Genomic DNA, 12,286 nt, shown 5'->3' with positions numbered 1-12,286 from the left:
AAAAAAGGATAGTACAGAGGAATCTCTTGGGATCCTTCTCATGCATTTATATATGGTTCACTATGTACCTAAAATAATGAAATGTCATACAGTATGGAAGTTATGTTGACTCAATCCCCTCTTGTCCCCAAACCCTTCTTAGAAAATGATCCTAGTCCATATTCTCTCACTTCATATAAGATCGGTTTCATAGAAAAAGATTTTGGCTCTGGTGTAGATGATTGTTTTCCTTGTTCTATGAGACTCAGGATGATATATCACATTATATTTATGGTGAGATCTGGAGCTAGATTGATATCTACTATATCTAGCTGACACAAGATGATGTTTCACGTCCCAGACATCCACGTCCAACCAGACATCCACCAGGACATTTAGAGCCTACCCACTGCAGGCATCCTGTCATCTTCCTTCTCTTCATCCCCCACTGGCCTCACATTCTCTCATCATATTCTGAAAATAATAATAAAATTAATATTACTGTTGCTACTAAAAAGAATGTGACAATCTTTTTCCCTATGGTTCCATTCATAATCACTGTGATTGATTAGACTAAAACTCCCCTCCCTGATTACTACTGCCATATATATTTCATATTCCCTCTTTTAGAATGTATACTCCTTGAAAGTGAGGACTATCTCACTTTCATTATTTGTATCCTCAGAACCTAGCATAGAAAGTAATCATTAACAAATGCTTATTGATTGATTAGGTAGCTAGGTGGCACAATGGGCAGAACATTAGGTCGGGAGTCAGGAAGACCTATGTTCAAATCAGGCTTAAGACATTTACTAGTTGTGTGATTCTAGACAAGTCACTTAACCTCTGTTTACCTCAGGTTCCTCATCTATAAAATGGGGATGATAATAGCACCAACCTCCTAGGGTTGTTTCGAGAATCAAATGAGATAATAATTGTAAAGTGCTTAGCACAGTGCCTGGCACATAGTAAGCATGTAAATGTTAGCTATTGTTATTATGATTACAGCAAATGCCACTGTATATTTTTTTACACTAAAAAAAAAAATGCAGGTATGGCATGTTACTTCCCTACTCCACAATATCCAATGGCTTATTCTAGTTAAGATGGTAACATGACAGGTAATAAAGAAACCTACCTTTCCCTTGGAAACTCCAATAAGTATCTGAAAGAGGCACCAGAAAAACCATTTTTAAAGAATTGTAAAAAAGGAATAGATGTAAGCCCCTTCATTTAGTCCAAAACTTCACAAAAAGATGGTTAGAAGAGAGCAAAGCCTGACAGAAAAGACAAACTGGCAGCTAGGTGGCGCAGTGGAAAGAGCACCTGCCCTGACGTCAGGAGGACCTGAGTTCAAATTCGGCCTCAGACCAAACACTTGACACGTACTAGCTGTGTGACCTTGGGCAAGTCACTTAACCCCGATTGCCTCACTAAAAAAAAAAAAAGAAAAGAAAAGACAAACTGGGGAAACTAGCACCATCTCTAGTAAAAGTGGAAGCAGGAGAATGCCATACTAGGGAAAACAACACAAACTCTAATGAGTGAGCAGGAAGGTAGCAGAAGTGAGTAGAGTTGGAGAGCCAATGAGAAATCCCACGAATGGATATGAGCTAGCTGATACTCTGACAAAGAGTGTCACAAGCCACAGCCATTCCCAAATCAGGCACCCCAAGCCAGATCCCAGCCTTAGCCTTTCAGAACAGAAGCAACGGACACAGCCAGCCCCATTGGGTCACTGTATAGGGAGGTCATGCTGTGTACTACTCATAACACAAGGAACCAAAGGTGGAGAAAGGTCAAGTAAATGCCAACGTGGGAATGCCAGGAGGGCTATTTAGGAGCCTAAGATGAGCATGATTTCAGATAACCCACTGTGGCCCATATGGGACATAGCCGTAGTTAGAAAGAATAAAGAGACAAAATGAAGCCTGAACCAGAAGTGGAAATCTCCAGAAGACTAAGACAGAAGTCAAGGACTGAGGTATAGGATGGAGACTGTCCGTATCAACAGTGGCAGCATAGTCCAAGCTATAGACAGGACCAGACCAAAATCTATCTGATCCATCCAGTAGCACTGGAGGGTACTTGGCAGAACACAAAATCCCAATCTGAGAACTGAGGCTGATAAAATGAGTAAAAAGAAGGAAATATTGACACAATGAACAAATGCAATGGGTTAAGGGAAGCCCAAGAGGCAAATATAGAAGAGGCAAATGACTTGGCAATAAAGACTTCAAGAGTATCTGGAAGAAAAGAAGCAAAAGATTTTTTTTATTTTTTGGGTGAGAAAATTGGGATTAAGTGACTTGCCCAGGGTCACACAGCTAGTAAGTGTCAAGTGTCTAGTCTGAGACCAGATTTGAACTCAGGTTCAAATCCTGACTTCATGGTCAGTGCTCTATCCACTGCGCTACCTAGGAGCCCTAAGAGATTTTTTTAAATGAAATTGACAGATGGATAGGGGAAAATGGTTAAAAAGAAGAAATAGTTTAGATCAGAAGGTGGAAACTCTTACCCAAATAGTGAACAATCTGAAAAACAGAATGAAGAAAATAGAAATCAATGAATCCTTGAAACAACAAAAAACATTAGAATAAAATCAAAAGATTGGAAAAAATAAAAGGAAATACATTTATTATCAAAACAACTGACCTAGGGGCAGCTAGATGGCACAGTAGATAAAGCACCGGCCCTGAAGTCAAGAGGACCTGAGTTCAAATCCTGCCTCAGACCAAACACTTTATAACTCACTAGCTGTGTGACCCTGGGCAAGTCACTCAACCCCAACTGCCTAAAAAACAAAAAAACAAAAAAAAAACTGACCTGGAAAATATGTCAAGGAGAGATAATGTAAGGATTATCACACTCCTTGAAAACCATGAGCAGAGAAAAACATTGATGCAATATTACAAGAAATATAGAAGAAAATTGCCCAGATCTATGGGAACCAGAAGGCAAAGTAAAAGCAGGAAAAATCTACCAATCATCTCCTGAAAGAAACCCCAAGCTGAAAAATACATAGGAATATCATGGCCAAAATCCAGTATTTCCAAGACAAAAAACAAAATATTACAAGCAGCCAGAAAGAGTTTGAGTACAAAGGAATCAAAGTTAAGATCATATAAGATTGGCAGCAACTATATAAAGGAGTGAAAATTTTGGAATACAATATTGCAAAAAAGGGGGAAGAAGGGAAGGGTATAAGTATTTTAAAAGCACCTACTATGTGCCAAGCACTGTGCTAAATGCTTTTAAAACAAATATTATATCATTCAATCCTTACAACAACCCTGTTTAGGTAGGTGCTATTATTATTCTCATTTTACAAGTGAGGAAACTGAGGTTAAGTGACTTGCTTAGGGTCACACAGCTAGTATGTATATGAGGCTAGATCAGAACTCAGGTCTTACTGTTCTAGATTTATCTCTCTACTCACTTCACCACCAGTTGCTTTTTGGGGAAAAAAAAAGCAAAGGCTGGCTTACAACCAAGAATAATTTACACTGCAAAATTGAGTATTATCCTACATGGGGGAAAAACTGACTTTTAATAGAATAGAGGACTACCAAAGCATTCTTGATGAAAAGACCAGAGCTGAGTAGAAACTCTAAAATGTAAACATAGGAGGCAAAAGAAACCTTGAAAAGGTCTGCAAATTTGAATAATTGGTGGGGGGCTAACCAACTACAAAGTGCTTACATTCTAGTAGTGAGAGAAGAAACAAGAGTCCCTTCGAAATCTTTACTAAAGATTTTGTCTTTGTCTTTTTAGTAAAGACTTTTGTCTTTACTAAAGATAAAGTCTTTGAAAGCCATAAAAGGAGTTAAGTAAGATAAATAAGGGAGGAGGGTGGGGTGTCTGGTTTGTAGAAACTTTGAAATGAAAACACAGGAGGCAAGATAAATCTAGAAAGGTAAATACTGTACATTTGAGCAATTGGAAGGGGGCAAAATGATGATAACAGTGCTTACATTGCAATGAGGCGAAAAGAGACAAGTGTTCCTTTAGAACCTTAAGGTCTTCAAGCTACACAAAGGAGGTTAAGTAAAACAAACACATTTCTTCCATTTTGTTGGTTTTAAGAAAGGAAAGGGAGACTTTAAGGAAAGGACTATAATAGAGATTAAATCAGGAAGAGGAGGAAAACACTATTTCACATAAATGGAGTAAAGTATAAACAAACATGAACTAAAAAGTGGGGTGAGTTGGCATGAATTTGTTCTTATCTGAAACAGATAAAAGGAGAATGAACACAAACACACACACATAATCAAAAAGCGTTTGATATTTAGACTCAACAGAGAAACAGGTAGAGATTGGGAAAGGGGAGAGGAGGCATGTAAAAGAGAAAATAGATTCAGAAGGAAATAGTTACAAGCAAAACAAATTTTAACTGTGAAGGCTGATCATAAAGGAGGGATCAAAAAGAGAAATTATATTTAAGAACCATAGCTCTGGGTCTAGGCTTGGTGAAGAAAGGAGGCATAGAAGATAGCAACAAACCATTTCAATTATAGACTACTGGTGTTGATCAGATTCCTTTTCTTTTTCCACCCCCTTCTAAACTGGTGAACATGAATTGCCCAACATGGGAGGAGGTTAAGATCCTTTGTGATCCAGCTCCTAGAGAAACCACCATCAGAGAGGAAAGAGTCAGAAAGTGAGCAATAGTGGAAAATAAAGAAGGGTGGGAAAGACTGAAATTACCAAAGATCTCAGGAAGAAGAAAATTCAATGATCATAAGCAGATAAATCAACAAGGAAAACAATAACAGTAGGAGGAAATATGGCCTCCAAATCTAGTTAAAAAAAAAAAGCTCAGGTATCCGTGAATTAATACCGCAAAACAAAGAAACATGAGACAGAGGATCTACTGGAACTTAAAAAGTAAAAGGGATTGCAACATGTTTCTGAGTGGCTTAAAAGAGAAAGGAGAATTATGAGAGCAGAATTTATGCCCTGCAAAGCAAAAGTAATGGTCAGAATAGAAAAACTTGAATCCATGATGGCAAGTCCCACCAAAGAAACAAATAAATGGTCTTTGAAGAAATGAGTAAAGCACAAATAGATACTAGGTAATTAAATCCTAAAGGATTAGTGAGTCAAAGAACAAATTATAAAAACAGATAATTTAATTTCAAAAAATGACAAAAATGAGACAACATATCAAAACTTCCGTACAGTGAAAGCAGTCCTTAGGAGAAATGTTATCTATAAACACTAAGTACTTTCATCAAGAAACAGAAAAGAGCAGGAGCAAATCAGTGAATTGGGCTATGGCCAGTGGTGTGCTAGTATATGTTTAACAACTATTTCTCTAGAAAAAAAGACACTCTACACATAGCACACTTTAAGTTTAATCTGCATTATTAACATTTTCTCCAACACTTTATTAAGTCTAGAAATTAGAAAAAAAAAAGTAGATCAAACCCTAATTTGCAAATCTTGCAGATTTCCAAGGTGTAAATGCTCAGACTGAAATTTTAACAGTCACCTCTTTTGAGCAGCTTCAAGTTGTCTCTAACACACTCCTCATTACGACTAAAAAAATTAGAAAAAATGTGGGGAAATGGTGGCATGATAGAATGTAGAAGAGTCCAGATCTTCTGCAAACACCCAGGTGGGACTTAGAAATATACCAATCTGAAAGGAAATAAGAAGAATCAGCTGTAGACCGCCCCCCCCCCAGAATCCCGTGGAGGCTGAAATTTTTAAAAAAGCCAGGAAAAATGGAAAATAGAGGACAAGGCAGCCTTGGGTCTGAATGGGAAGCCCTAGGTGCACTGATCAGAGAAAGGCCTTAAGCAAAGAACAGCCTGAGTATCCCAGAAGTCCATGACAGGAGGAGTTCAGAACACAGAGTAGCCACAGGGAGTTGCAGGGTGGGTCAGCTTGGCACAAGTGTCCAGAGTCCAGAGGTGAAAGAAAAGTCCTAGGCAAAGACCATCCCAGGCTTAAGCCTAAAGCATTTTAGAGATCTGGGGGCAAGAGTGGTTCTCCAGGCAGAGACTAGTACCAGAGCAGTCCTAGAGGCCCCTGAAAGAGGAGCCTGCTCTTGGCCACTATAGGCAGGGCCAGGCAAGCCCTTACCCATACCATTCAGTTGTGGAGCTTGACCCACAGTCTAGATACTGGCTCCCCAACCTAGGTACTGAGGCTGCTGAAAAGAGCAAACCAAAGAAAATGCCATGAGGAAATACCTTTGTTTGAGAGATGCCCAGGGGATGAATTCTGAGGAGGATAGAGACCCCACAACAAGTCCAGGTAAAGCCTCAGGAAAAAAAAATTTCCTGATCACAAGCATTACTAGAGTGCTTGGAAGAAATGAAACAAGATATACAAAATGGGAATAACTAAGAGTAAAAGAACAATTGATACCTTAGAACAGAAAGTAGAAAACCTGCCCAAAGAACTAAATGCCCTGAAAATTAGAATGAGCCATAAAAGACAACTTAATAAGACAACCAGAAATGTTAAACAAAATTAAAAATTTTTTAAAGCAGAAGAAACTCTAAGAAATATTTATATCAATAACTGGCCTGAAAACCAGATCAAGTAGAATCCGAGAATAATCAGAATTTCTGAAAGTCATGACTTAAAAAAAAAAGTCTGAATACCATATTTCAAGAAATGATAAATGAAAACTGTCCAGAACAAAGAGCAAAGTTAACACAGAAAGAAACTACTGGTCACCTCTTGAAAGAAATTCCAAAATTAAAACTACAAGAAGTATAATAGATAAAATAATTCAGAGTTTCCAGGTCAAAGAAGAAATACTCTAAGCAACTAAAAATAAAGAGTATAAGTACCAAGGAGTCACACAAGTAAAGATCACACAAGATTTGGCAGCTGCTGCTTTAAAAGAGACATAAACTTGAAAGGCAAGTTTTGCCTTTTATTTCAAAGTACAAAAGATAAAAGTTTACTCAAGGCTAACTTGTCTGGCAAAACTAAGTGTAACCATATGGGGGAAAATGGACCTTTAATGGAATAGAAAATTGACAAGCATTTGGATACAAAAGGCCAGAGCTAAGTAGACATTCTGAAATGGAAACTCAGGGGCCAAGAGAAAGATAGAAAGGCACACATATTTGTTTAACTGGAAAGGAATATATAGGATGGATTGTTTATATCTTAATAAGGGGATAAGAAACAAATGTCCTCTCAGAATTCTAAATCTTTAGGGGTCATAGAGAAAGGATAAAATGACAGTGTGTCTATGGGTGGTTTTGTTTTGTTTTAATGGTTTGAGAAGACAAAAATGAGAGGAATAGAAAAAGAAAAGAGGAAGGCTGGGAAGGAAAATTATGATCACATAATAAAGGTGCAGAAGATGAAGAGTATTTAATTACAGAGAGGGGTAGAGGAAATGTGTACCCCATGAACTTCATTTTCATATGAACTGGATAAAGGAAGATTAAATGCAATTATATACACCAACATAAAAGGAAATTGCAGTACAGAAATATATTAAGTTAAAAAGGGAAATAGGAAAGGATAGAGGTGAGAGAAGGTGAAAGAGGGTTCTAAGAGGGAGTATAGGATAGGTAAGATAATAGTCATAAACAAAACAAACTTTAAAGTTGGAGAGAAGGGAGGGTAAAAGTAACAGAAAAAAACTTGTAATCAGGAATGGGGCAAGGGAAAGAGAAAAGCTGTAACAGAAAAGAAACAGGCCTTTTCATCTACAGATCACAAGTATCAAATTCCCTCCTACTTCTTCTTATTTGTAAAGAGAGGGGTAGAAGCAAAAAGAGGAAAAAGTACAAAAGGACAAGGTAGAAGGAAATATTAACAACCATAACCCTGAACATAAATCAAACAGAAGAAGATAACAGAGTAGATTAGAAAATAGAATTTGGTAGTATGGTTCTTACAAGAAAAACACTTGAAACAAAAAGATTTACATACAGTTAAAATAAGGGTTTCAGATAAAATCTACTATACATCAGCTGAAGTCAAAAAAGCAGAAGCAGCAATCATGATTTCAAATAAAGCTATAATAAATTTAGACATTTTTGTCAGTCAACTAACATTTCTTTTTTTTATTAATTTATTTTTAGTTTTCAATATTCACTTATATAAGCTTCTGTTTTAAATTTTCTCCCCCTTCCTCTCCTCCCCCCTCCCCAAAAAAGAGCTACTATAAATATTTTTGTACATGTGGTTCCTTTACCCATTTGTATGATCTCTTTGGGATACAGCCCTAGAAGTGATACTGCTGGGTCAAAGGGTATGCACATTTTTATAGCACTTTGGGCATAGTTCCAAATTGCTCTCCAAATGGTTGGATCATCAACTAACATTTCTTAAGCTCCTATTATGTGCCAGGAACTGTGCTAAATGCTGGGGATAAAAAGAAAGGCAAAAGACAGTCCATACTCTCAAGGAGCTTAGAGTTTAACCAACATGATTAAAAAAAAAACAACCAAGTAGGAAAATGACATTATTTTTAAAGATAACATAGATAAATTAATATCAATGAAAATTATCAATGTATTAAATAGGATAGCATCTAAATACTTAAAGGAAAAGTTAAGCAAATTGAAGTGAAAATAGATAAACTATAATTGTGGGAAACTTTAGTGTATCCTTTTCAGTCCTAAATAAATCTAACCAAAAGGTAAGTAAAATTTAAGGACCCAAGTATAAATCTTTTAAAAAATTAGACATGATAGTTTTCTGATGATTACTTAATGGGACTAGAAAGAAATTTATATAATTCTCAGCTATATATGTGACCTTTTTAAAAACTGACCATGTATTGGGGCATAAAAATCACTCCAAAAAAATGTAAAAAGCAGAAATTCTAAACACATCATTAACCAATCATAATGACATAAAAATCATATGTGATAAAAGGCCCTTGAAGAAAAAATTTAAAAGAAGTTGGTGTTTAAATAACATAATTCTAAAGAACTGTTAAGTCAAAGAACAAATTATAGAAATAATAGAAAATTTCATAAAATAATATAACAATAATGAGACAACATACCAAAACTTAAACAGTGCATCTTGAATTTATATCTCTAAATACTTTCATCAGCAAAAGAATAAATCAATAAATTGGGTATAGAACTAAAAAAAAACCTTGAAAAACAAATCAAAAATTCCCAGCTACACAACAAAATAAAAATTCTGAAAATCAAAGAAGAAATTAATAAAAAGCAAAAGCAAAAAGACCATTACATTAATAAATAAAAATAGTAGCTGTTCTTTTTAAAAAATAATAAAAAATTAATTTCATTTTTAAAAAGAGAGAGGAAAACCAAATTGCATCAAGAATAAAAAAAAGGAACTCACAATAATTGAAAAGGAAATGAAGGAAAATATTAGAAATTATTTTGCCAAATTATATACTAACAACACCAATACCTTGGAGGAAACAGATCAATTCTTATAAAAATATAAAATACCTAGATTCACAAAAAAAGAAACAGACTATTAAAATAATCCAATATCAGAAAAAGAAATTGTACAAGTCATAAATGAACTCCAAAATTAAAAACCTCCAGGACCAGATAGATTTATAAGTGAATTCTATCAAACCCATTCAAAGAACAATTAATTCTAAAAATGCTTAAGCTCTTTTCAATAATAATAAAAAAGCATATTTACAATTTCTTTCTATGATTAAAATGTGGTCCCTAATGAACACAAAAATTTTAAATAAAATATTAGCAAACACACGACAATTTTTAAATTAATTTAATTTAATTAATAATTTAATTAATAATAAATTTAATTAATTTAATTTAAATTAGCAAACACATGACAATAACACTTAACACGACAATAAGTTAACCACTGAATATAAGATTAGCTTTTATAAAGTGTTATTTATTTCAAAGGTATGGCAAAAACAAATATACAAATATTCACCCCAATGCCACAGGCCATTAGTCTATCAGGTAGAGAGGGTAATTAGGTTTTAAGTTTAGCTCAATTTCTACATGGCATTAATCCCACCAAATTCAAGTCCAAAGCCAGCTTCTGCTGAGCTTGTGGCCTTGACCCCATGGTATTCAGGATATCCCCCTAGGCTACCTCCAATAAATATCCAGGGTGGATTCCTGGTCTCCCAAATCCCCATGACTGTGTTCTACTTGTTTCACCTAAAATGGAACAACATATAAGAAATGAAAAGCAGGCTGATTTCAGAAAAACCTGGAAACACTTCTATGAACTGATGAAAAGTAAAGTGAGCAGAACCAGGAGAACATTGTACACAGTAACAGTAATATTGTACGATGATCAACTGTGAATGACTTAGCTATTCTCAGCAGTACAATGGTCCAATACAATTCCAAAGGACTCATGATGAAAAATGCTAACCATTTCCAAAGAAAGAACTGATGGAGTCTGAATGCAGATTGAAGCATACTATTTTTCACTTTCTGTATGTTTTTCATGTTTTTTTTTCTTTGAGTCTGTGTCTTCTTTCACAACATGACTAATATGGCAATATGTTTTGCATTATTGAACACATATAACCCATATCAAATTGCTTACTGTCTCAGGAAGAGGGGATGTGAAGGAAGGAGAAAGAAAATTTGTAACTGAAACATTTTTTAAAATGAATGTTAGTGGGGGCACAGCCAAGATGGCGGAGTAAAAGCAGTGGCTTGCTTGAGCTTTCCCCCAAACCCCTCCAAATACCTATAAAAAATGGCTCTAACCAAATTCTAAAGCAGCAGAACCCACAAAAAGACAGAGTGAAACAAATTTCCAGCCCAAGACAGCCTGGGTGGTTGATCAGAAAGGTCTATAACACTGGGCTGGGAGAGGAGTGCAGTTGGCCTGGGCACACAGGCCACAACGTACCTGGAGCAGGCCTCAGAGGACTGAATCCTGGGTAGCTGTGGCAGTTTCCAGATTTCTCAACCCATGAACTCTAAAGACTACTTAGAAGGTCAGTGGGAAAAGTCTGTGTCTGCAGTGAAAGAGAGAAGTGCAGGGTCCCAGCCCCATTCCTTGAACGTGGCCCTGGGGCAGCAGCTGCATCCTGAGCTTCTGGCCCACAGACTGAGGGGGAATGAAGTGGCTGATCAGAGGGGGATTGCAGGGATCTCTCTGCTGGTGCAGGATTCTCTTCTTTGCCATGCTTGGATCTGGGTCACAGTTCTGAGGGGTGGTCCTGGGGGGGGGGGCGGGGAGAGGAAATCCTCCTCACAGTTCCAACACAGAAAAGAGTGCTTGTGGTTCCTCACAGACCAGAGCACAGGCTAGGAAAGGAGTAAACACCTTGCCTTTGATCATAGCACCTGGGAAGAACTGAAAATTTACAGGTCCCCAGAAGTATCTCTGAAAACAGCTGCACAAAACCCCTGAAGCTTGGGACAGTACATTCTCCACACTGGAAACAGACTCTTACCTTAACTAAGAGTTTAAAACTCAAGTAATTGGCTGGGGTCATGAGCAAGCAGCACAAAAAGAGTCAGACCATAGAATCTTTCTTTGGTAACAAAGAAGATCAAAACATACAACCAGAAGAAGACAGCAAAGTCAAAGCTCCTACATCCAAAGCCTCCAAGAAAAACATGAATTGGTCCCAGGCCATGGAAGAGCTCCAAAAGGATTTTGAGAAGCAAGTAAGAGAAGTAGAGGAAAAACTGCAAGTGGTGCAAGAAAGTCATGAAAAACAAGTCAACAGCTTGCTAAAGGAGACCCAAAAAAATACTGAAGAAAATAACACCTTAAAAAATAGCCTAATCCAAATGGCAAAAGAGGTCCAAAAAGGGCAATGAAGAGAAGAATGCCTTAAAAAGCAAAATGGGCCAAATGGAAAAGGAAGTTCAAAAGCTTACTGAAGAAATACTTCCCTAAAAATTAGAATGGAACAATTGGAAGCTAGTGACTTTATGAGAAATCAAGAAACTATAAAACAAATTCAAAAGAATGAAAAAATAGAAAACAATGTGAAATATCTCATTGGAAAAACAACTGATCTGGAAAATAGATCCAGGAGAGATAATTTAAAAATTATTGGACTATCTGAAAGCCATGATCAAAAAAAGAGCCTAGACATCATCTTTCAAGAAATTATCAAGGAAAACCGCCCTGATATTCTAGAAGTAGAGGGCAAAATGGAAATTGAAAGAATCCACTGATCACCTCCTGAAAGAAATCCCCAAAGGAAAACTCCTAGGAATATTGTAGCCTAATTCCAGAGTTCCCAGGTCAAGGAGAAAATATCACAAGCAGCCAGAAAGAAGCAATTCAAGTATTGTGGAAACATAATCATGATAACACAAGATTTAGCAGCTTCTACATTAAGGGACCACAAGGCTTGGAATATAATATT

Source organism: Vombatus ursinus, unplaced genomic scaffold (genome assembly GCF_900497805.2).
Source record: "Vombatus ursinus unplaced genomic scaffold, bare-nosed wombat genome assembly UNPS02014794.1, whole genome shotgun sequence".
In the NCBI taxonomy this organism is placed as follows: Eukaryota; Metazoa; Chordata; class Mammalia; order Diprotodontia; family Vombatidae; genus Vombatus; species Vombatus ursinus.
Note: the sequence above shows the minus strand (reverse complement) of the source record.